The sequence below is a fragment of the Podarcis erhardii genome (genome assembly GCF_964252035.2).
Source record: "Podarcis erhardii genome assembly, chromosome: 16".
Classification (NCBI taxonomy): Eukaryota; Metazoa; Chordata; class Lepidosauria; order Squamata; family Lacertidae; genus Podarcis; species Podarcis erhardii.
The window spans coordinates 895,347-917,879 of NC_138514.1; the positions used below are offsets into that span (position 1 = coordinate 895,347).

The following is a 22,533-nucleotide window of genomic DNA, read 5'->3' on the forward strand; positions in this document are numbered from 1 at the left end:
GCCCCATGATATTCTTGTAAAGAAGCTGGTAAAATGCGGACTTGACTATGCTACCACTCAGTGGATTTGTAACTGGCTGACTGACCGAACCCAAAGGGTGCTCATCAATGGTTCCTCTTCATCCTGGAGAAGAGTGACTAGTGGGGTGCCACAGGGTTCTGTCTTGGGCCCGGTCTTATTCAACATCTTTATCAACGACTTGGATGATGGACTCAAGGGCATCCTGATCAAATTTGCAGATGACACCAAACTAGGAGGGGTGGCTAACACCCCAGAGGACAGGATCACACTTCAAAACGACCTTGACAGATTAGAGAACTGGGCCAAAACAAACAAGATGAATTTTAACAGGGAGAAATGTAAAGTATTGCACTTGGGCAAAAAAAAATGAGAGGCACAAATACAAGATGGGTGACACCTGGCTTGAGAGCAGTACATGTGAAAAGGATCTAGGAGTCTTGGTTGACCACAAACTTGACATGAGCCAACAGTGTGACGCGGCAGCTAAAAAAGCCAATGTAATTCTGGGCTGCATCAATAGGAGTATAGCATCTAGATCAAGGGAAGTAATAGTGCCACTGTATTCTGCTCTGGTCAGACCTCACCTGGAGTACTGTGTCCAGTACAAACTGGACACTGACAAACAAAGGACACTGACAAACTGGAACGTGTCCAGAGGAGGGCAACCAAAATGGTCAAAGGCCTGGAAACGATGCCTTATGAGGAACGGCTAAGGGAGCTGGGCATGTTTAGCCTGGAGAAGAGGAGGTTAAGGGGTGATATGATAGCTATGTTCAAATATATAAAAGGATGTCACATAGAGGAGGGAGAAAGATTGTTTTCTGCTGCTCCAGAGAAGCGGACACGGAGCAATGGTTCCAAACTACCAGAAAGAAGATTCCACCTAAACATTAGGAAGAACTTCCTGACAGTAAGAGCTGTTCGACAGTGGAATTTGCTGCCAAGGAGTGTGGTGGAGTCTCCTTCTTTGGAGGTCTTTAAGCAGAGGCTTGACAACCATATTTCAGGAGTGCTCTGATGGTGTTTCCTGCTTGGCAGGGGGTTGGACTCGATGGCCCTTGTGGTCTCTTCCAACTCTATGATTCTATGATTCTATGATTCTATGATTCTATGATTCTATGATTCTATTCTATGATTCTACATCTGAAGGGAGGGCGTTCCACAGGGTGGGCGCTACTACCGAGAAGGCCCTCTGTCTGGTTCCCTGTAACCTCACTTCTTGCAATGAGGGAACCGCCAGAATGCCCTCGGTGCTGGATCTCAGTGTCCGGGCTGAATAATTCGGGTGGAGACGCTCCTTCAGGTATACAGGACTGAGGCCATTTAGGGTTTTAAAGGTCAGCACCAACACTTTGTTTTTTTTATATATAATAATATTTATTAAATTTTTAACAAGAAAAGGGTTACAAAACAGTAAAAAAAAAGATACAATAAAAAATACAAAAACCAAAATTAAGCATAAAAATAAAAAATAAAAAATAAAAATCCCTCTTTCTGATATCTTACCACTCATTTATCTAACGCTTTCTTTATGTACGCTACAGCGGGAGCAAGAATACTCATTGAAAGAAGTTATAAGAAAATAAGATTATGAATTTATTTATGTTTGATTTGTTTATGTTTGTTTGTATGTTGTGATGTGTTTATTCTTTAATTATGTGTTTTAAAAACTGAATAAAAATTATTATTATAAAAAAAAGAAGACTCATTGCAAAGCATTGGAAGACACAAGACCTACCCACCTTGGAAGAGTAATGGACTACATGGAATTGGCGGAAATGACTGGCAGAATCAGAGACCAGGGAGAAGAGTTGGTGGAAGAAGACTGGAAGAAATTTAAAATCTATCTACAGAAACACTGTAAAATTATTGAATGTTAATGACATTGGAATGAAACGAAGTGGTTCTAGTAAATAAGGTAAAATAAGAATATGCAAGAGTGGATTGATATTATATGAAAATTTGAAGTTATAATATGTGAGGTTAAATAATTAAGGGTAAACTAAGAGGTTATGAATTTGCTGAACAAATTTTTAAATCGAATACAAAAAAGGGAGGTGTGAGGAAGTCATGAAAACAGGTCAGCACCAACACTTTGAATTGTGCTCAGAAACGTACTGGGAGCCAATGCAGATCTCTCAGGACCTGTGTTATGTGGTCCCGGCAGCCACTCCCAGTCACCAATCTAGCTGCCGCATTCTGGATTAATTGCAGTTTCCGGGTCACCTTCCCAGTCACCTTCAAAGGTAGCCCCACATAGAGTGCATTGCAGTAGTCCAAGTGGGAGATAACTAGAGCATGCACCACTCTGGCAAGACAGTCAGCAGGCAGGTAGGGTCTCAGCCTGCGTACCAGATGTTGCTGGTAGACAGCCTCCCTGGGCACAGAATTAACCTGCGCTTCCATGGACAGCTGTGAGTCCAAAATGACTCCCAGGCTGTGCACCTGGTCCTTCAGGGGCCCCGTTACCCCATTCAGGACCAGGGAAAGAAAGAAAGAAAGAAAGAAAGAAAGAAAGAAAGAAAGACGGACAGAGGCCAGTGTTGCCCATGGCACCTCTGACCATCATTCAAGGCTGCCATGGTACACTGGTTGAAAACCACTGCCTTAAAGGATTGGCTATTCCAACCTGCTGAAATGAGTTTGCTTATATATGATTTTAACTGCTGCTGATTCATCTGGAAATGCCTTCTCATTAAGAACTGCGTAGCAGGTGAAAGAGTTCGTCATTGTGTGCAACAGTTGAAGAAGTAGCATCTGAAGGATGGCACATTTTGGCTGCCTAACAGAAGGCAGGTGGATCTGGCTTATGGGCACATTGGTAACTTTTCCTACACACACTTCCTTGAGTGTGCTCTTGCTCAGCTCTTGACCACTTCAAGGTTTGTGCAGGAGCAGGGCCAACACAAGACATAGTGCTGCCTGACATGACATTCCCCTCTTCAAACCAAGGCACCTGAGGCAGAATATCTCACAAGCACCTCTCCCTGTCACTCTCTGAATCAACTGCCTGAGGCACCCATCCCACACTCCAATGATAGGGTCGGCCTTATGCTGGAAAACACAACCAGAGCTGCAATCTTATAGCCAAAATATAAGCAGGAAAATGGTTTATAAATTGGTTTATATTACAAGAGGAGGAGTCTATTCCAAGGAATGCCTAAGAGATATCATTTTCTTTAATTTTTTTTAATTTTTTTTTTTTTAGTATTTTGGTTGTAAACTACCTGGATGCCCTTGAACACAGCATATAAATACACATTTAGAGCCATAAATAAGAGCAACACCATTAGAGCAACCAAATTATTTCAATTTTATAACCCACACTTCTTCCCCTTTTACTTTTTTTTGCCCTTGTGCGATGAGCAAGAGAAACCCTATGTATTATTTTTGTATGTATAAGTGATTATTTACTTCTGTCTTACTAAAACACCCAGGAAGGGCTGACTTACTTATTGGCAAATCCATACAAAAACAGTAATGGAAACTGTTGCTAAATTTATCTTTTCTGCTGCAAAGATTCATAAAAGGATTTGTCTGTGCAGTTTGGGTTGTTTTTCTCCTTCTTATTTTATATATGTACTATATATTTTAACTCATGTTATGTTAGAAATGGTATTATTTTGTTTTTTTTACAAGTCTGTGACTGTACAACAGAATCTGATTAATTGACTGGGTTTTTAAATGCCATGTATTAAATATTGTGATGGAGGAGAACCAGACGCATATTCCACTTACAGAACCATGCATACCTCCTGTGAATTTCAAAGAAGGACTTCCCAATGGATTATGTCTCATGTTCATTAGTGTGAGGAATGATGCCTGGTTTTTCTGCTGCCAGCCCCGAAACATCTTGGGTCAGTCTATAAGCTCACTTAGATCATCTAGGGAAATTCAATTCATGGCAAGGCACCCCACAGAGCTTTAGTCTCTCAGCCATGCCAACCTTTCAATTGGCAAGCCCAAGGGGCTCAGTGATTTACACCACAGCGCCACCCGTGTGTCCCCCCGAATTCGAATTTGCACAATGGGGTGTTGCTTTGTCCCAGCTCCTGGCAATCTAGTAGTTCGGAAGCACACTAGTGCAAGTAGATAAATAGGTACTGCTGTGGCAGGAAGGTAAATGGAATTTTCGTGCCCTACGGCACTCATAATGGTGTTTTGTTGCTCCAGAAGCAGTTTAATCATGCTGGCCACATGACCCGGAAAGCTGTCTGCGGACAAATGCCGGCTCCCTCAGACTGAAGCAAGATGAGCTTTTAACTGGACTTAACTGTCCAGGGGTTCTTGACCTTTACCCTAGTCTCTCAGCCACACCAATGCTTTGAAAAGTCTCATATTCTTATTCACCACAGATGACCAGGTAGGTAGATATTCACAAACACGATTTATTTCCATGGGCATCAAGTAGACCCTAGGCCTAGTGACATGGGCTTCTTCCAACAACTATACTAGAAAAAGAGGAATAGTCCCTGCGTCCACCAAGAGTGCTCTGCCTGCTTAGCTTTCAGACCCTGTCCCAACCCAAGACAGCGTCTTCCTCTCCGATTTCCTTCCTCACTCACTGTGATTGGAGGGCAAGTCCCAAAGCAAAGTCCCAAAGAATCCCCCTGCTAAAGGGAAACTTTGAAGAGCTTATTATGAAGTCACCACAAAGTTCAGGGCAACTGTGAATTTGTCACATTTGCTTTCCCAAACAATGCGACATGGAATTTCTACCCTGGTGAGACAGTTTTCGAATTCTCTGGCCGAACTACCCAGTGTGGTTCCTATGGACCTTCATGGGCTGACAGAGGATTGTGGGAGCAAATTATTGAGCGCACATGAGAATTCCCTCCCCTTCTGCCAGGGCTGGCTGCACCACCAGGCAGAGGAAGATGGCTGCCTCAGGTGTTGCTTCTTCCTCCTCAAAAAGGACAGCAGACACAGCTAGGTGGGCCTTGTGCCCCATCCTCAGAGCCAGCTGGTTGCCCGTAAAGTGGGGAGAGCACTTGCACTGGGCAGCAGAAGAGCAAGTGAGGGAGGCATTCTGGCACGTGAAGAAGAGAAGAAGAAGAGTTTGGACTTGATACCCCGCGTTTCACTCCCCTTAAGGAGTCTCAAAGCGGCTCACAATCTCCTTTCCCTTCCTCCCCTACAACAAACACTTTGTGAGGCAATTGAGGCTGAGAGACTTCAAAGAAGTGTGACTGGCCCAAGGTCACCCAGCAGCTGCAGGTGGAGGAGCAGAGACGCGAACTCGGTTCACCAGATTATGAGTCCATTGCTCTTAACCACTACACCATGCTGGGGTTGCGACTCATGCCCACTAGCAAGACGTGAGGAGCACAGCTCTCTCCCGCTCCTGTTCCCAGTGACTGGCACTCAGAGGCTTACCATGTCTGATACAGGAGGTCATATACAAGCATCATGATTAGCAGCTATTGGCAGCCTTGCCCTCCATTAATTAGTCAACCCCCTTTCAAAGTCATCCAAGCCAATGGCTGTCACCATTTCCTGAGGGACATAGGCACTGGGGGAGGGGGCTGGGTGCCCCAGGCCCCACAACTTTCCCCAAGAAGGGGATAGGCACCCACATTTTTTCCCGCTGGGGCCGCGTGTGCTGATATCAAATGCACATGTGCATAAGGTCCTGGGGCCAAGCTGGTGGGCCTGCTGAGGGAGGGGACTGCATGCTTTCATTATGCACTATATGTGTGTGTGTGTGTGTGTGAGAGAGAGAGAGAGAGAGAGAACTTATTCCTATCTACTTTCTCCATCCCAGCTATATACATTTTCACATCTCTACTATTTCTCTCCCACTCCCCTACTCCCCCCCACAAACAAAAAAACCTCAAAACTAAACAATAAAAAACTAAAAACCCGACCCAACCACACTATCCAGTAAAATAAACAACAAAAGAAAAAAGGCAACGTATATAATCCATTGAATGTAGAACAGGGTTATGTAGAAGGTAAGTTTCTACCCTCATTAGACTTCGCCACCCGCAATATTTGCTTGGGAGAACTCTGATCTTGAGACGGGCAACAACAACGTGTATCTAGCTTAGAACTTAAGACTCTAAGAAGAGCCTGGAGGGTCAAGCCAAAGGGCCATCTAGTCCAACATCCTGTTCTTTCAGGGGTCAATCGGATGCCCAAGGGAAGCCCAGAAGCAGGACTTGAGCACAGCAGCACTTTGCCCACTTGTATTTCTCCAAAACTCGCTTTCAGAGGCTTACCGTCTCCAACAGAGGAGGTAATACATAACTGTTGTGGCTGGAAGTCATTGACATCCTTCTCTGTGAATTTGTCTAATACTCTTTTAAAGCTATCAGAGTTGATGGCTGTCACTGCCTCTTGTGGGAGCGTCCTGACTGGTGTCTCCTCCAAGCTGGCAAGATCCCTTCTCACTTAGCAATGCTGATATTTATCAGGGACTTTGACCAAGAGCAGCTGCCATACAGCCAGAATCGCAATTGGGGTATCCCAAGGGCATTTGCAACCATGGAGACAGAATGCTTGCTTAAACAGAAAAGAAAAGAAATCTGATAACTTCCGGAGGCGGCGCCAACGGCAATGGCGGTCTCCTTCTACCTTTGAAGGGGAAGCTCCGCAGAAATGGGTCGCCCACTACGGCGAAGTGGAGACCCTCATCGGGAAACCACAGGCAGCGGAAGCCTGTGGCCGTGGGACTCAGCGGGCACCATCAGCGCCCCCCGAATTTGCAAAGGGACCTCGTAGGGGGTCCCGGAGCGTGACGGGTCGGCGCGGTGCTGTGAGTCGATCGCTCTTTCTGTGGGGTGAAGCCGCAAAGCTGTTGTCGGTGAGCGCTGACCTTTTTCCTGGGACTATTCGGCTAAGAAAACAACTACCCATGAGTAGGTGAAGTTTAACGAACCTGTGATCAATCGGAAAATAGAGTCTGAATTTGGCACTGAAGCGGGAGGCGCAACCAGGAAGTCCGTCTCCCGGCTCTGTTTAAGGTTTTAAAGCAACGACGATTAAGTCTAATGCTTTGGAGATTGTGATTGTAAAGACTTAAATCTCAACATCAAACAGAAGATCCCCCCTCAAGTAAATTGAGGGGGAAAGGGATAAATTTGATCTTTGCCTCTTCATTTGTGGATTTACAAAAACTTCTGAACTCCCGGCAATCGGGCTGCCAAGTTGTCAGAACTGTCAGGCTGCTTTGAACTGTTATATTGTAACTCGCACTCCTTGGAGACATTGTAACTTTATTAGGACTAACTCTGCAAACGTTAAAGGTTTTGGAAGGTTTTCTGGAGATTCGCTACTGTGTAAATATCTAAGGGACACTTTGAAAATTGAGAAAGACTTTATAAATTGTGACTTTAAAGATAAACATAGTGTCCCTCTAGTGGAGTATTGAAACTGTTCAACTACTGGGGGATTTTTCCATCTCTGGACTTGGGGATTTTCCATGGGAAGAGCTGACCGTGGGACTGACCTTGACTCATAGACAGAAGTGGGATGAGTAGGGTAACAAGATCAACTAAAACCAAAACACAGCAGTCTAGCATAATTTCTCAGTTACGCAGATCACCTGTTCCCAGTTTCCCTGTGGCACAAGAGGAAGACTTAGATCAAAGTAGGCCTGAAGGAATGGCCTCAGGAGGGGACTTTACTTCTGTGTTAAATAAAATTTATGAAAAATTGGATGGCCTAAGTAAGCAAGTGACTGAACAATCAACCAAAATTGATCAAAATACAGCTAGTATTAATAATTTGGGCCAGCAAGTTAATTTAAATGCTCAATCTATTGGGAAATTATTGGAAGACACTACATTAAACCGTAAAACGGCTGAGGAGGCCAAACAGAAAGTAGAGGCTGTGCAAGAAGAAATAAAACCAATGTGTAAACAGACTGGTGAACATCAGGCACTTCTGTCTATGATAGAATTGAAAAATAAAGAGAATAATCTGAGGATTAGGTCAGTACCAGAACTTGAAAAAGAGGATTTAATTGAGTATTTGACACAGGAATTTGCAGAATTTTGGTCTCTGGAAGAGGATAAACACTTTAAGATTGTAAGTGCATTCAGACTTGGAAAGGGAGGGAGGAAAATTAAGTCGAGAGACTGTCTGATCTCCCTCAGAACGAAGGAAGAAAGAGATAAGATACTGAGTGCGCACTTTCAGAAGACCTTAGAGATCAAAGATTCAAGAGTGGAAATTTACAAGGATATCCTGAAACATCTACTTGAACTCAGAACTAACTACGGAGATTTAGTGGCACTAATGAGAAGCAACAAAATTGTCTTTAGATGGGAGTTCCCCCAGGGGCTATCCTTTACCTTTAAAGGGAAAAAGGTTAAAATTAAATCAGTTGAAGATAAGGAAAATTTTTTGAGTGACTACGGAGAAGACCTTCAGAAAGGGATCGAGGAAGAATTAAGAGCCTTAAGATCTGGACCATTAAGCTCTGCACTTACTCCTTTGGGACTTGACAAGTCTGGGAAAGCGATACCACTGTCAAAGGAGGAAGAGGAAGAACTTTTGGGAGCAGTAGGAGGAAAATAGAACTACTTCAACATGTCCCTGCAACTACTAAGCTGGAACATTCATGGTTTTAATTCCCCTGAGAAGAGGAGGAAAGTTTTTCATTTATTAAAAAAGGAACAATTGGACTTAATTTGTCTACAGGAAACACATGTGATTAGGCTTCACAGGAAAGTTTTAATTAATAAAAGACTAGGCCAAGAGTTTATCTCATCGCATAAGGTAAAGAAGAGAGGAGTTGTTATTTACGCAAAAGAAAGCCTATCACCAAAATTTCTTTTTAAAGATGAACAAGGAAGAATTTTGGCAATTGAAATTCAAACCCAAGGAGAAAAATTTTTGATTTTAGGAATTTACGCACCAAATGAGGGGAAATCAGAATTTTATAAGAAGTTGCATGAGACAATGTTGGACTACATGGACTACAACAACATCATTATGATGGGAGATATGAATGGAGTGGTATCTACGAACATGGATAAAGCACAAAAACAGATTGTAACAAAAGAGGGCAGACTACCGAAAACTTTTTTTGAATTGACTGACAATATGGATTTGATTGACATATGGAGAACTAAAAATCCCCTAGGTAGAGAAGGGACATTCTTTTCTGAAGCCAAAATGACATGGACTAGAATTGACCAAATATGGATAACTAGAGGACTGGCACCTAAGATAAGAAAGGTGGAAATCTGCCCCAAAACTTGCTCCGACCATAATGCTGTAAAGATGGAAATGAAACTAACACCAATCGGTTCCTTCAGATGGAAGATGAATGACACCTTATTAAGAGATCAAGAGATTGTTAAGAAGGCCCAAAAGACCTTGAGAGACTATTTTGAAGTAAATTTGAAAACCACGGTTGAAAAAAGAGTAATCTGGGACGCAAGTAAAGCGGTGATGAGAAGTTTTTTGATACAACAGAATGCAATAAAAAAGAGAACTCAAAATGAGAAAAAAGACAAAATTTTGGAGAAAATAAAAGAAGGAGAGAAGAAATTAAGATCGAAACCAAAATCACAAGAGATTTTGAGAAATTAAGTTATATCAAGTACAATATATGAAACTGATAAATCAGGAAGTAGAGTGGAAAATTAAACAAATGAGACAGAAGACTTTTGAGTCGGCTAATAAATGTGGAAAACTACTAGCGTGGCAGTTGAAAAAAAGACAGAAGTTAAACACGATTATAAATCTTGAGATTGAAGGGGAAAATATCCAGAATCCTGTGGAGATTAGAAAGTGCTTCCAGAGATACTTCAAACAACTTTATACACAAGGGCCACAGAAAGAGACTGATATAGACAAATTTTTAATAACTAATGGATTACAAAAAATATCTCAAGAAAATAAGATAATGTTGAACTATAAAATTACAGAACAGGAGATTGAAGGTGCCATTCAGAATATGCAACTGGGCAAGTCTCCAGGGCCGGACGGGCTAACCTCTAAGTATTACAGGACTTTGAAAGACTATTTAATCCAACCACTAAAGGAGGTTTGTAACGAAATCATGGAGGGGAAGAAGGCGCTGGAGTCGTGGAAAGAAGCTTTCATCACACTTATACCGAAATCTGAATATGAAAAGACACAACTTAAGAACTACCGTCCCATATCCCTTTTAAATGTGGATTACAAAATTTTCGCAGATATTTTAGCCAATAGATTAAAAAGAGTGTTAACTGAAGTGATACATAAGGATCAGGCAGGCTTTCTCCCAGGCAGACACTTGTCTGACAATACAAGGAACATAATTGACATTTTGGAGTTATTGCAAATGAATATTAACACAAAAGCAGTTTTAATTTTTATTGATGCGGAGAAGGCCTTTGATAATATCTCTTGGAACTTTATGAAGAAAAACCTGAAGGGAATGGGAGTGGGACAAGGGTTTGAAAATGGTATAGATGCAATCTATTCAGAACACAAAGCAAAACTGATAGTTAACAATGTGGTGACAGAAGAATTTAAGATAGAAAAAGGAACACGACAGGGCTGCCCTATCTCTCCGTTATTATTTATTTCGGTCCTGGAAGTGCTGTTGAACATGATTAGAAGGGACCGTTTGATTAAAGGAATTCAGGTTGGAGCTAAACAATACAAACTGAAGGCCTTTGCAGATGACCTGGTTTTGACATTACAGGAGCCAGAATCTAGTACGAAAAGGGTTTTAGAACTGACTCAAGAATTTCGTCATGTGGCAGGATTTAAACTAAATAAGCTTAAAACTAAAGTTTTAGAGAAAAACTTAACACCAACGGAAAAAGAAAGGTTTCAGAACGAAACAGGTTTAACTGTGGTTAAGAAAGTGAAATACCTGGGGATTAATATGACAGCAAAAAAATTGAATTTATTTAAAGACAATTTTGAGAAATGTTGGCTAGAAGTTAAAAAAGATTTAGAAATTTGGTCAAAATTGAAGCTTTCCTTGTTGGGTCGAATTACAGCTATAAAGATGAATGTATTGCCAAAAATGTTATTTTTGTTTCAAACTTTACAGATTGTGGACAAGATGGACTGTTTCAAGAAGTGGCAGAGAGATATTTCAAAATTTGTCTGGCAGGGCAAAAAGCCCAGAATAAAATTTAAAATATTAACCGATGCAAAGGAAAGAGGGGGGGTTGCCCTGCCAGACATCAAGCTGTACTATGAATCAGCAGCATTCTGCTGGTTGAAAGACTGGCTTGCTTCTTGAGAATACTGACATTTTGGATTTGGAAGGTTTTAATAATGCTTTTGGGTGGCATGCATATTTGTGGTACGACAAGGTTAAAGCTCATAGAGTATTTAAAAACCATATTGTCAGAAAAGCGTTGTTTAATGTCTGGACAAGATACAAAGATTTATTGGAGAACAAAACTCCAAGGTGGTTGTCACCTATGGAAGCTAAGGCTCTGAAAAGACTCAATATGGAGGCCAAGTGGCCGAAATATTGGGAGATATTAGAACAAGAAGGAGACATATTGAAATTGCAGAGTTTTGAGAAATTAAAAGATAAAGTGCGAGATTGGCTGCATTACCATCAAATTAGAGAAGCCTATAATTTGGATAAGAAAATGGGCTTCCAGGTGGAAAAATCAAAACTGGAAACGGAATTGTTAGAACCGAAAACTAAGATACTTTCAAGAATGTATAACTTGCTGTTAAAATGGAATACACAGGATGAAACGGTCAAATCAGCTATGATTAAATGGGCGCAAGACATTGGTCATAACATTATGTTTGCTGACTGGGAACAATTGTGGACAACAGGTATGAAATTTACGGCATGTAATGCCGTAAGAGAGAATATTATGAAAATGATTTATAGGTGGTACATGACCCCGGTCAAGCTTGCAAAAATCTATCATTTGCCTGATAATAAATGTTGGAAATGTAAAGAAACTGAGGGAACATTCTTTCACCTTTGGTGGACGTGCCCAAAGATTAAGGCTTTCTGGGAAATGATCTATAATGAACTGAAAAAGGTATTTAAATATACCTTCCTTAAGAAACCAGAGGCCTTTCTCCTGGGCATTGTCGGCCAATTGGTGTCAAAGAAAGACAGAACATTTTTTATGTACGCAACAACAGCAGCAAGAATACTCATTGAAAAACACTGGAAGTCGCAAGATTTGCCCACCCTGGAAGAATGGCAGATGCAAGTGATAGACTATATGGAGTTGGCAGAAATGACTGGCAGAATCCGAGACCTGGGAGAAGAGTCGGTGGAAGAGGACTGGAAGAAGTTTAAAGATTATTTGCAGAAGCATTGTAAAATGTTTGAATGTTAAAATGATGTTGGATTTAAAGATAATATGGCAGTAGTGATATAGTTAAAAGGAATATGCAAAAATGATTAAAAAGAAAAGGGGGAAAAGACCAGAGTAATATTATGTCAAATGTATATAAAATGGCACAAGGAGCTAAGTTATTAAGAATAGTTGAAAATTGATTTGAAAAGAGAAGAAAAATTGGAGACATAATAGGGTGAAACATATAATTATAAATGAGATCTGAAAGAGGGTAAGGATTTGCTGAACTCGATTGTGTAAAAGGGAACACAAAAAAGGGAGATGTGAGGAAGTCAAGAAAGAGGGTTATAGAATTATGAAGTTAAAAATTGGGGGGTTTTTTGTTTGTTTTTTATCTTTCTTATGCCTCTATGGCCAGTTTTTTCTCTCTCTTTTGATGTATTTTTGTTGTTGTTGTATGTCTGCTTTATTTTCTATTATTTATGTATCTTTTTTGTAAAATCTTAATAAATATCTTAAAAAAATAAAATAAAAAAAGAAAAGAAATCTGATAGCCTCCATTTTTTGAAGGCAGAACTAAAAAGCTATAAATAAAAAGGTTTTCTTTTTTTATAAAAAGTGTTGAATTGATAAACATGCACAAGAAAGGAAGGATGTGGTCACACTCTGACAGACACAACCAGCAAGAGTTAAAATTACTGCCTATGCCCCTGATGGGCACCAGACTCTTTTTTTAAAAAATAAATAATTATTAACATTTTAAAGACTACAAAAGAAAGAAAGAGTTAAAGAATACAATACAATACAATACAATACAATACGAAAACACCACACAACACCAACACCATAATATTAAATTAACAAAACAAAACCAAAACAATTTAAAACACATCAACCTATTTCAGTATCTTATCTTTCATTCACTTATTTCAGTGACCTCCTCACACCTCCCTTTTTGTATTCCACCTCTATTAATTGTTTCAGCAATTCCTTTCCATCTTCCTCTGTTTTCTGTCCTGTAATTTATCTTAACATACAGTGGTGCCCCGCAAGACGAATGCCTCGCAAGACGAAAAACCCGCTAGACGAAAGGGTTTTCCGTTTTTCGAGGCGCTTCGCAAGACGAATTTCCCTATGGGCTTGCTTCGCAAGACGAAAATGTCTTGCGAGTCTTGCGATTTTTCGCTTTTTTCTCCCTTTTTCTAAGCCGCTAAGCCGCTAATAGCCGCTAAGCCGCTAATAGCGCTAATCCACTAAGCCGCTAATAGGGTTGCTTCGCAAGACGAAAAAACCGCAAGACGAAGAGACTCGCGGAACGGATTCTTTTCGTCTTGCGAGGCACCACTGTATTCTAACCTTTTTTTCCCCCTTTAATATATAATTGTCTTAACATATTTTAACCTTATTTTCCCTTTAATACTCTAATAATCTATTTGTACTTAATTCCTTATAACATCTCTACTAAAGCCATATAACTCCTTTCCAACATTTTTCTAACACTCATTAATTTTACAATATTTTTATAAATAGTCTTTAAACTTTTTCCAATCTTCTTCCACCGACTCTTCTCCCTGGTCTCGGATTCTGCCAGTCATACCCGCCAATTCCATATAGTCCATCAACCGGGTGATCTTCTGTCCGATGCTCTTAACTCTTTTCCAAGTCCCTTCTGCGAGTCTTCTTCATATTTTTTTTCCCCCAAGTGTAATCTTATTTCAACTTTATTAGGACACAATCATATACATTACTAGGAGGGTTTAGTTTGTGCTTCCACATGGATGGATCTAACACTGGATCAAAGAATTACATGGATTATATCAGAAGAAACCATATACATACTTCTAAGTGGAAGCTGATGGTTGAAAACTAACCCAGGACATCCCCAGTTCAAATCTTACCTCCACTTATACATGAACCCTTCCTTTGAAGCTAAAGAGTAAATCTCGGGGAAACTCCCACCTAAAGATGATTTTATTCCTTCTCGACAGGGCAACCAAATCTCCGTAGTTAAATCTAAAATCCAAAAGGTATTTCAAAACGTCTTTCAAAATTTCCACTCTTAACTGTTGTTCTTCTAAGTTCTTCTGGTAGTTCCAACAGTCTCTTATTTTGATCTTCTCTTATTTCCCTCCTCTTCCAAGTCCAAAGGCCCTCACAGTTTTAATCTCTTCTTGACCCAAGTCCCGGTCCCAAAAATCATCAAATTCCTGTGTGGGGAAATCTATCAAACTTTCCTTCTCGAGTTCAGGTAGGGCTCTGATCCTCAAAATCTGATTTTCTTTAGATTCAATCATAGCAGGCATCAACTTATGGTCATCAAATTGCATCTGTAAGGTTGGGACTCTCTCTCTCTCCAATTGTGTTACTTTAGGTTCAACGGCAGTAACTTTCTCCCTAGCCTTCTCCGCAGTTTGCCATGTCAAAGTAGATTCCTGTATCAATTTCTGAATAGTGTCTGTATTGGTGTTCACTTTTTGTCCCAAATTATCGATTTTGATAGTTACCACATCCACCTTTTTGTGAAGCTGTTCCAGTAAATCACTTATCTTACATAATAAAACCACTAAGGCCTCTTCTGTCGACATTCTCAACCGATTCAAGGTCCCCAGAATCTCACAGCTTTTTATCTTGCAGCTGGAAATTCCCCCAGCTCAACTCTTGTAACAGTTTCAAGGGCTTCCTCTAGAGGGAAACAGTTTCTATTTGTATTAGTCCTTTTAAACTCAATTCAAACAATAAAGTTAGTTTCAATTTTCTGTTACTTTTACTCCTTTTTAAACGCAGACGGAGACAGTGGAAACAATGTATTCCTTATTTAACTAACTGTCAGTGAACGTTCTAATCATGATCAATAAGCATTCCAGAACACGTCAGTCCTGTTGGCAGCCCGTTTCCAGGATCGGAGCGGTGGAATTTTTTTTAAAAAAATAATATTTATTCAAATTTTAAAGATTACAAAAAGAGAAAAGAGAAAAAATAAAAATAAAAAATACAGAAAAAATACAAACAATTAAAAAAAGAACAGATCAAACCTTTACATAGCTTTCTTTCCTTTGCTTATTTCCTTGACCTCCTCACACCTCCCATTTTTGTATTCTAATTCAATTTGTTATTTCAGCAAATCCTTCCAACCTTGTTTTTATCTTAATAATTTGTCTTAATATACTATAATTTTACATTCTCTTTCACCAATTCATTTTTACTTAATCCTTTATGTCATTTCTACTAAAACCACATAATTTTCTTTTCCCAACATCTTTCTAACAATCCTTAATTTTACAATATTTTTGAAGATAAACTTTAAATTTTTTCCAATCTTCTTCCACTGACTCTTCTCCTTGGTCCCGGATTCTGCCAGTCATCTCGGCCAGTTCCATGTATTCCATCACCTTCATCTGCCATCCTTCCTGGGTGGGTAGATCTTGTGTTTTCCAATACTTTGCAATGAGTATTCTTGCTGCTGTTGTGGCGTACATAAAAAAAGTTCTATCCTCCTTTTGCACCAATTGGCCGACCATGCCCAAGAGAAAGGCCTCTGGTTTCTTCTGGAAGGTATATTTAAATACCTTTTTCATTTCATTATAGATCATCTCCCAGAAGGTCTTAATCTTTGGGCATGTCCACCAAAGGTGAAAGAATGTACCTTCAATCTCTTTACATTTCCAACATTTATTATCGGGCAAATGATAAATTTTTGCAAGCTTGACTGGTGTCAAGTACCACCTGTAAATCATTTTCATTATGTTCTCTGTTAAGGCATTACATGCCGTAAACTTCATACCTGTGGTCCATAACTTTTCCCAGTCAGCCATCATAATGTTATGTCCAACATCTTGTGCCCATTTAATCATAACAGATTTAACCATTTCATCCTGTGTATTCCATTTCAACAGCAAGTTATACATTCTTGACAAATTCTTAGTTTTAGGATCTAACAATCCTGTTTCCAATTTTGATTTTTCCACCTGAAAACCAATTTTCTTGTCCAAGTTATAAACCTCCCTTATTTGATAATAATGAAGCCAATCTCGTACTTTATTTTTTAGTTTGTCAAAGCTCTGCAGTTTAAATCTATCTCCTTCTTGTTCCAAAATTTCACAATATTTCGGCCAATTTGCCTCCATATTGAGTTTTTTCAGAGCCTTAGCCTCCATTGGTGACAACCACCTTGGCGTTTTACTTTCAAGCAAGTCCTTATATCTTATCCAAACATTGAACAGTGCTTTCCTGACAATATGGTTTTTAAAAGCTTTGTGTGCTTTGACCTTATCATACCACAAATATGCATGCCACCTGAAAACCGGAGCGGTGGTATTTTAACACTCAGTCCAAAACTTTCCCCCCTCTTCTCCTGCCACCAAGGGGCGTTTAGTATTTTTTACCGATGGAAATTTAGTCCTTTACAATAAGCTTTCCAAGGCTTCAGCTTGCATCCTCATTGCTTCAATCTATTTACAAAAGGGGAAGGTGGACTTCCTGTTTTAGACCTCCCCGTTTCAACACCAAATTAAGACGTTTAAAAATCCAATTCTCCGCTCTACTCACGGGTAGTTGCTTTAAGATCAAATTGTCCACAGGAAAAAGTCAGCGCTCTTCGGCAACAGCTATACGGCTTCGCTCCGTGGAAGAAGCAGTCAATTCGAAGCACCACGCCGCTCACCCCACGTCGCTCCGGATCCCCGAAACTGGGTTTCCCCACAAGTAGGGGAAGCGCAAAAGGTGCCAGCCGAATCCCACGTTCACAGGCTTCACCCGCCTGTGATTTTTGGTGGGTCTCCGCCTTCGCCGTGGTGGCCAGACCCAGATTTCCATGAGGCAAATTCCTCCCGATCAGAGGAATTCAGCCATTGCCGGAGGCGCCAACCCGGAAGTCCCGATGGGCACCAGACTCTTCTCAGCTTTACATGCAACAGCAAGAGGACAAAAGGTGACAGGAGCAACACAGGGCAGCTCTGGCCAGGGCCCTACAACTGGCAAAGCAGCCCCAGCCCCAACAGTATTCCCACCCCCATCCCAGGAATCACTTTATGCAGAGAGCATCCTTAAAGTTCACCTGCGCAAGATCCTGAGGGGGAGGGAAACAACATTACATTACAGATGACAGAAGAACACCTGATAACATAGCACCTAGATGCACAGGAAACTGAGGTGGTGCTCCAGAAACCTGCTAAAGGGCAAGAAACTACCAGAAGGAAGCAGCTGGATAGAACAACTTGCTGTTTCAGTTGTCTGTGCACAAATGCACAGAGTATGGGAAACAAGCAAGACGAATTGAAGCTTTTAATACAAGATGGCAAATATGACCTGGTAGGCATTACTGAAACCTGGTGGGACCCATGACTGGAATGTAGGGATTGAGGGGTATAACCTGTTCAAAAGAAACAGACAAAACAGGGAGGGAGGAGAAGTAGCAATATATGTAAAGAATGTGTACACTTGTGAAGAGATCCATGACCTGGAACATGGAAAGCAGATTGAGAGTACAGTGGTACCTCAGGTTAAGTACTTAATTCATTCTGGAGGTCCATTCTTAACCTAAAACTGTTCTTAACCTGAAACACCACTTTACCTAATGGGACCTCCTGCTGCTGCTGCACTGCCAGAGCACGATTTCTGTTCTCATTCTGAAGCAAAGTTCTTAACCTGAGGTATTATTTTTGGGTTAGGAGAGTCTGTAACCTGAAGTGTATGTAACCTGAAGCATATGTAACCCAAGGTATATGGGTAAAAACTTGGAAACCAAATCTCAAAAAATGGAAAAAGTGACTGAAGAATTGAAGGAAGAACAAAAGGTAATAAAGTGAAACATAAGAGGACTATCTGGCAGGCAGGACCAATTTGAGGACCAGCTTGCCCTTTTAGAAATGAGACAAAAATCTAATGTTCTCCGAATAAGAGGTCTCCCAGAAAATGAGGGGGATCAGGACTTAATGACATAGATAGCTAAGACATTTGCTGAGTGGCTGGAGGAGGATCAGGCATAAGTGGAAGGAATTATACAGAGCTGCTACCAGGTGTGGTCAGTCAGCTAAAGCTAGAAAGCAACCTGGAAACGGTTTGGTAATGTTTGTTTCAAAATAAAAAATAAAAAAATTAAGGACGCTATGGTCCAAAAAAATTATAAAAACAGACTCCAGGTGGACGGTAACCTGGTCGCCATGTTTAAAGAGATCCCTTCCAGATTGCTTCAAAAATGCCAGAAATTCCATTACATAACAAATGGATTGCTCAAAGCCAACATCAAATTCAGACGGGAATTCCCAGAGGGACTTTCCTTCAAGTACAAAAGTAAGAACTACAGATTGGCAAATGAAGATCAAGCTTGGGAATTCTGGCAAAAATGTGGTAAAGATTTTGACTTTGACAATCCATATAATGTACCAGAACCACTTGGAGCAGGGGAAGGACCAATAGTAGGAGCAACAGGAGGGGTGATAGATAAATTAAATAATCAACACAAGGGGAAAGCATAGATAAGACTTAGAGAAAAAGACACAGTAAAAACATAATGGCATATTTAAAGGTTGTGCGTTGGAATGTAAACAGCTTAAACAATAATGCAAAAGGAACAAAATTCAACATGTAATTTTAAAACAAAATTTAGATGTAACTTGTCTTCAAGAAACACATATTGCGAGTAAACATAAAAGAATCCTAATTAATAAAAAATTAGGAATGGAATTCATAACAGCAGATAAATCCAAAAAAATGTGGAGTGGTCCTTAATATTAAACCAAAATTTGAGCCCAAACAAATGTTTAAAGCTGATCAAGGAAGAGTTATGGCGGTACAGATTGTAGTGCATGGTGAAAAAAATCTTATTAATAGGAATTTATGCCCCTAATGAGAAAAAAGCAGAATTTTATAAGAAATTAGAAACAGATTTAATGGAATTTGCAGATCAAAAAATTATACTGATGGGTGATCTGAATGGGGTCTGGTCATTGGAAGTGGATAGAACAATTAGGAAGAAAGACACCAAAGAAAGCAGACTCCCAAAAACTTTTTCCGAAATGGTAGATAATTTGATAGATACTTGGAGAAGCAAACATCTATTAGATAGGGAATTCACTTTCCATTCACATGTGCATGAAAGCAGTGCAAGAACAGATGTGATCTGGATGTCTAAAGAGTTAGAATTAAAGGTGAGGAAAATAGAAATCAGGCCAAGAAAAATTTCAGATCACAATCCCTTATTTTTAGAATTGCAAAATGAAAATCAATCCACCTTAAGATGGAGACTGAATGAAGATTTATTAGATGATCAGAACTTTTTAGAAAAAGCAGAAAAAGTATTAGGAGACTATTTTGAGTTAAATCTTAATAAAGAGACCAATGTACAGACAGTATGGGATGCCAGAAAAGAGAAATCTTAGAGGCCCAAATGAAGAAAGAAAGAGAATTAATAAGTAAGAGAAAGGGACACGACAAGTTTGCCCAATTTTCCCATTGCTTTTTATATCGGTCTTGGAGGTCCTTTTAAATATGATTAGAAGGGACCAATTGGTTAAGGGTATACAAGTCGGAGCCAAACAGTACAAATTGAAAGCATTTGCAGATGACTTAGTATTGACATTACAGGAGCCAGAATCTAGTACTAAAAGAGTATTGGAACTGATTCAAGAATTTGGTCAGGTTGCAGGATTTAAGTTGAATAAGTTAAAAACTAAGTTACAGATAGGTAGCCGTGTTGGTCTGCCATAGTCAAAACAAAACAAATTCCTTCCAGTAGCACCTTAAAGACCAACTAAGTCAGTTCTTGGTATGAGCTTTCGTGTGCATGCACACTGTCGTGTGCGTGTATCTGAAGAAGTGTGCATGCACACGAAAGCTCATACCAAGAACTGACTTAGTTGGTCTTTAAGGTGCTACTGGAAGGAATTTGTTTTGTTTTAAAAACTAAGGTTTTAGAGAAAAACCTAACAATGATCGAGAGAGAGAGGTTTCAGAAGGAGACAGGTTTAACATTGGTCAAGAAAGTGAAATACTTGGGCGTTAATATGACAGCTAAGAATGCAAATTTATTTAAGGATAATTATGAAAAATGCTGGACGGAAGTGAAAAAATATTTAGAAATATGGTCAAATTTGAAGCTTTCATTGCTAGGCCGTATTGCTGCGATAAAAATGAATGTATTGCCAAGAATGTTGTTTTTGTTTCAAACACTGCAAATTTTGGATAAAATGGATTGTTTCAAGAAGTGGCAGAGAGATATTTCTAGATTTGTCTGGCAGGGCAAGAAGCCCAGAATAAAATTTAAAAGAGAAAGAGGTGGATTTGCCCTGCCAGACCTTAAACTTTATTATGAATCAGCCGCATTTTGCTGGCTGAGAGAATGGCTGCTTCTTGAAAACACAGACATTTTGGACTTAGAAGGTTTCAATAATGTATTTGGGTGGCATGCATATCTGTGGTATGACAAGGTCAAAGCACATAAAGCGTTTAAAAACCATATTGTCAGGAAAGCATTGTTTAATGTCTGGATAAGATATAAAGACCTACTTGAAAATAAAACCCCAAGGTGGTTGTCACCGATGGAAGCGAAGGCTCTGAAAAAACTCAATATGGAGGCCAAATGGCCGAAATATTGGGAAATTTTGGAACAAGAGGGAGATAAATTGAAATTGCAGAGCTTTGAAAAACTAAAAGACAAAGTGCGAGATTGGCTTCACTATTATCAAATAATGGAGGCATACAAATTGGACAAGAAAATTGGCTTCCAGGTGGAAAAATCAAAATTGGAAACAGAACTGTTAGATCCCAAAACTAAGACTCTGTCGAGAATGTATAACTTGCTGTTGAAATGGAACACTCAGGGCGAAATGGTGAAATCTGCTATGATAAAATGGGCACAAGATGTGGGACACAACATTATGCTGGCTGACTGGGAACAGTTATGGACCACAGGTATGAAGTTTACGGCATGTAATGCCTTAAGAGAGAATATTATGAAAATGATATACAGGTGGTACATGACACCAGTCAAGCTCGCAAAAATATATCATTTGCCCGATAATAAATGTTGGAAATGTAAAGAGACTGAAGGTACATTCTTTCACCTTTGGTGGACGTGCCCAAGGATTAAGGCTTTCTGGGAGATGATCTATAATGAAATGAAAAAGGTATTTACATATACTTTCCTGAAGAAACCAGAGGCCTTTCTCCTGGGCATGGTCGGCCAATTGGTGTTAAAGAAGGATAGAACTTTTTTTATGTATGCCACAACAGCAGCAAGAATACTCATCGCAAAGTATTGGAAGACACAAGATCTACCCACCCGGGAAGAATGGCAGATGAAGGTGATGGAGTACATGGAGCTGGCGGAAATGACTGGCAGAATCCGAGACCAGGGAGAAGAGTCAGTAGAAGAAGATTGGAAGAAATTTAAAGACTATCTACAGAAATATTGTAAAATTAAGGAATGTTAGAAGGATGTTGGAATGAAGTTATGTGGTTTTAGCAGTAATGTTATAAAGGAGTATTTAAAGATGGATTATTAACAGGTGAGAATGTAAAGTTATAATATATTAAGATAAATTATTAAGATAAAAGCAAAAATGGAAAGGATTTGCTGAAATAACTAATTGAACTAGAATACAAAAAAGGGAGGTGTGAGGAGGTCAGGGAAACGAGTAAATGAAAGTCAAGATATGGAAATGTTGATTTGTTTTTAATTGTTTTTACTTTTTTGTATTTTGTATTGTTTCTTTTTCTTTTCTTTTTTTATTCTCGTAACTTTTTGAAACTTTAATAAATATTTCTTTTTTAAAAAAGAAAGAGAATTAATAAGTAAACCAAATAAAGAATCCATGAAGCAAGCAATAAAATTATTACAAACACAATATTCAATGATCATCAGTTATGAAATTAAGTAGAAGGTTAAAAGAATGAAACAAAAATATTTTGAACATGTGAATAAACCAGGGAAATTATTAGCATGGCAAATGAATAAAAATTAGCAAAAAACAAACAAACCATAAATACCATATATGAAAATACCATAAATGAAAAATACCATAAATGAAATGAAAAAATAATAGATAATCTAAAAGAAATCAGGAAAACATTTGTTAAACATTTTACAGATTTATATAGGAAAGGATGTGAAAAGGGGATAGAGATAGATGAATATTTGAAGGTAAGTAATTTACCATAAAGAAGGCTGAAGGCTGATCGCCGAAGAATTGATGCTTTTGAATCAATGTTGAATCAGTGTTGGAGGAGACTCTTGAGAGTCCCATGGACTGCAAGAAGATCAAACCTATCCATTCTGAAG

General features: G+C 39.5%; 1 protein-coding gene across 2 annotated transcripts in view; it reads right to left on the reverse strand.

Moving 5' to 3' along the window:
- PLEKHA2 (pleckstrin homology domain containing A2) overlaps positions 1 to 22,533 on the reverse strand; it is a 111,270-nt gene that overhangs the window by 66,942 nt on the left and 21,795 nt on the right. The gene's annotated exons all lie outside the window — the stretch shown is intronic.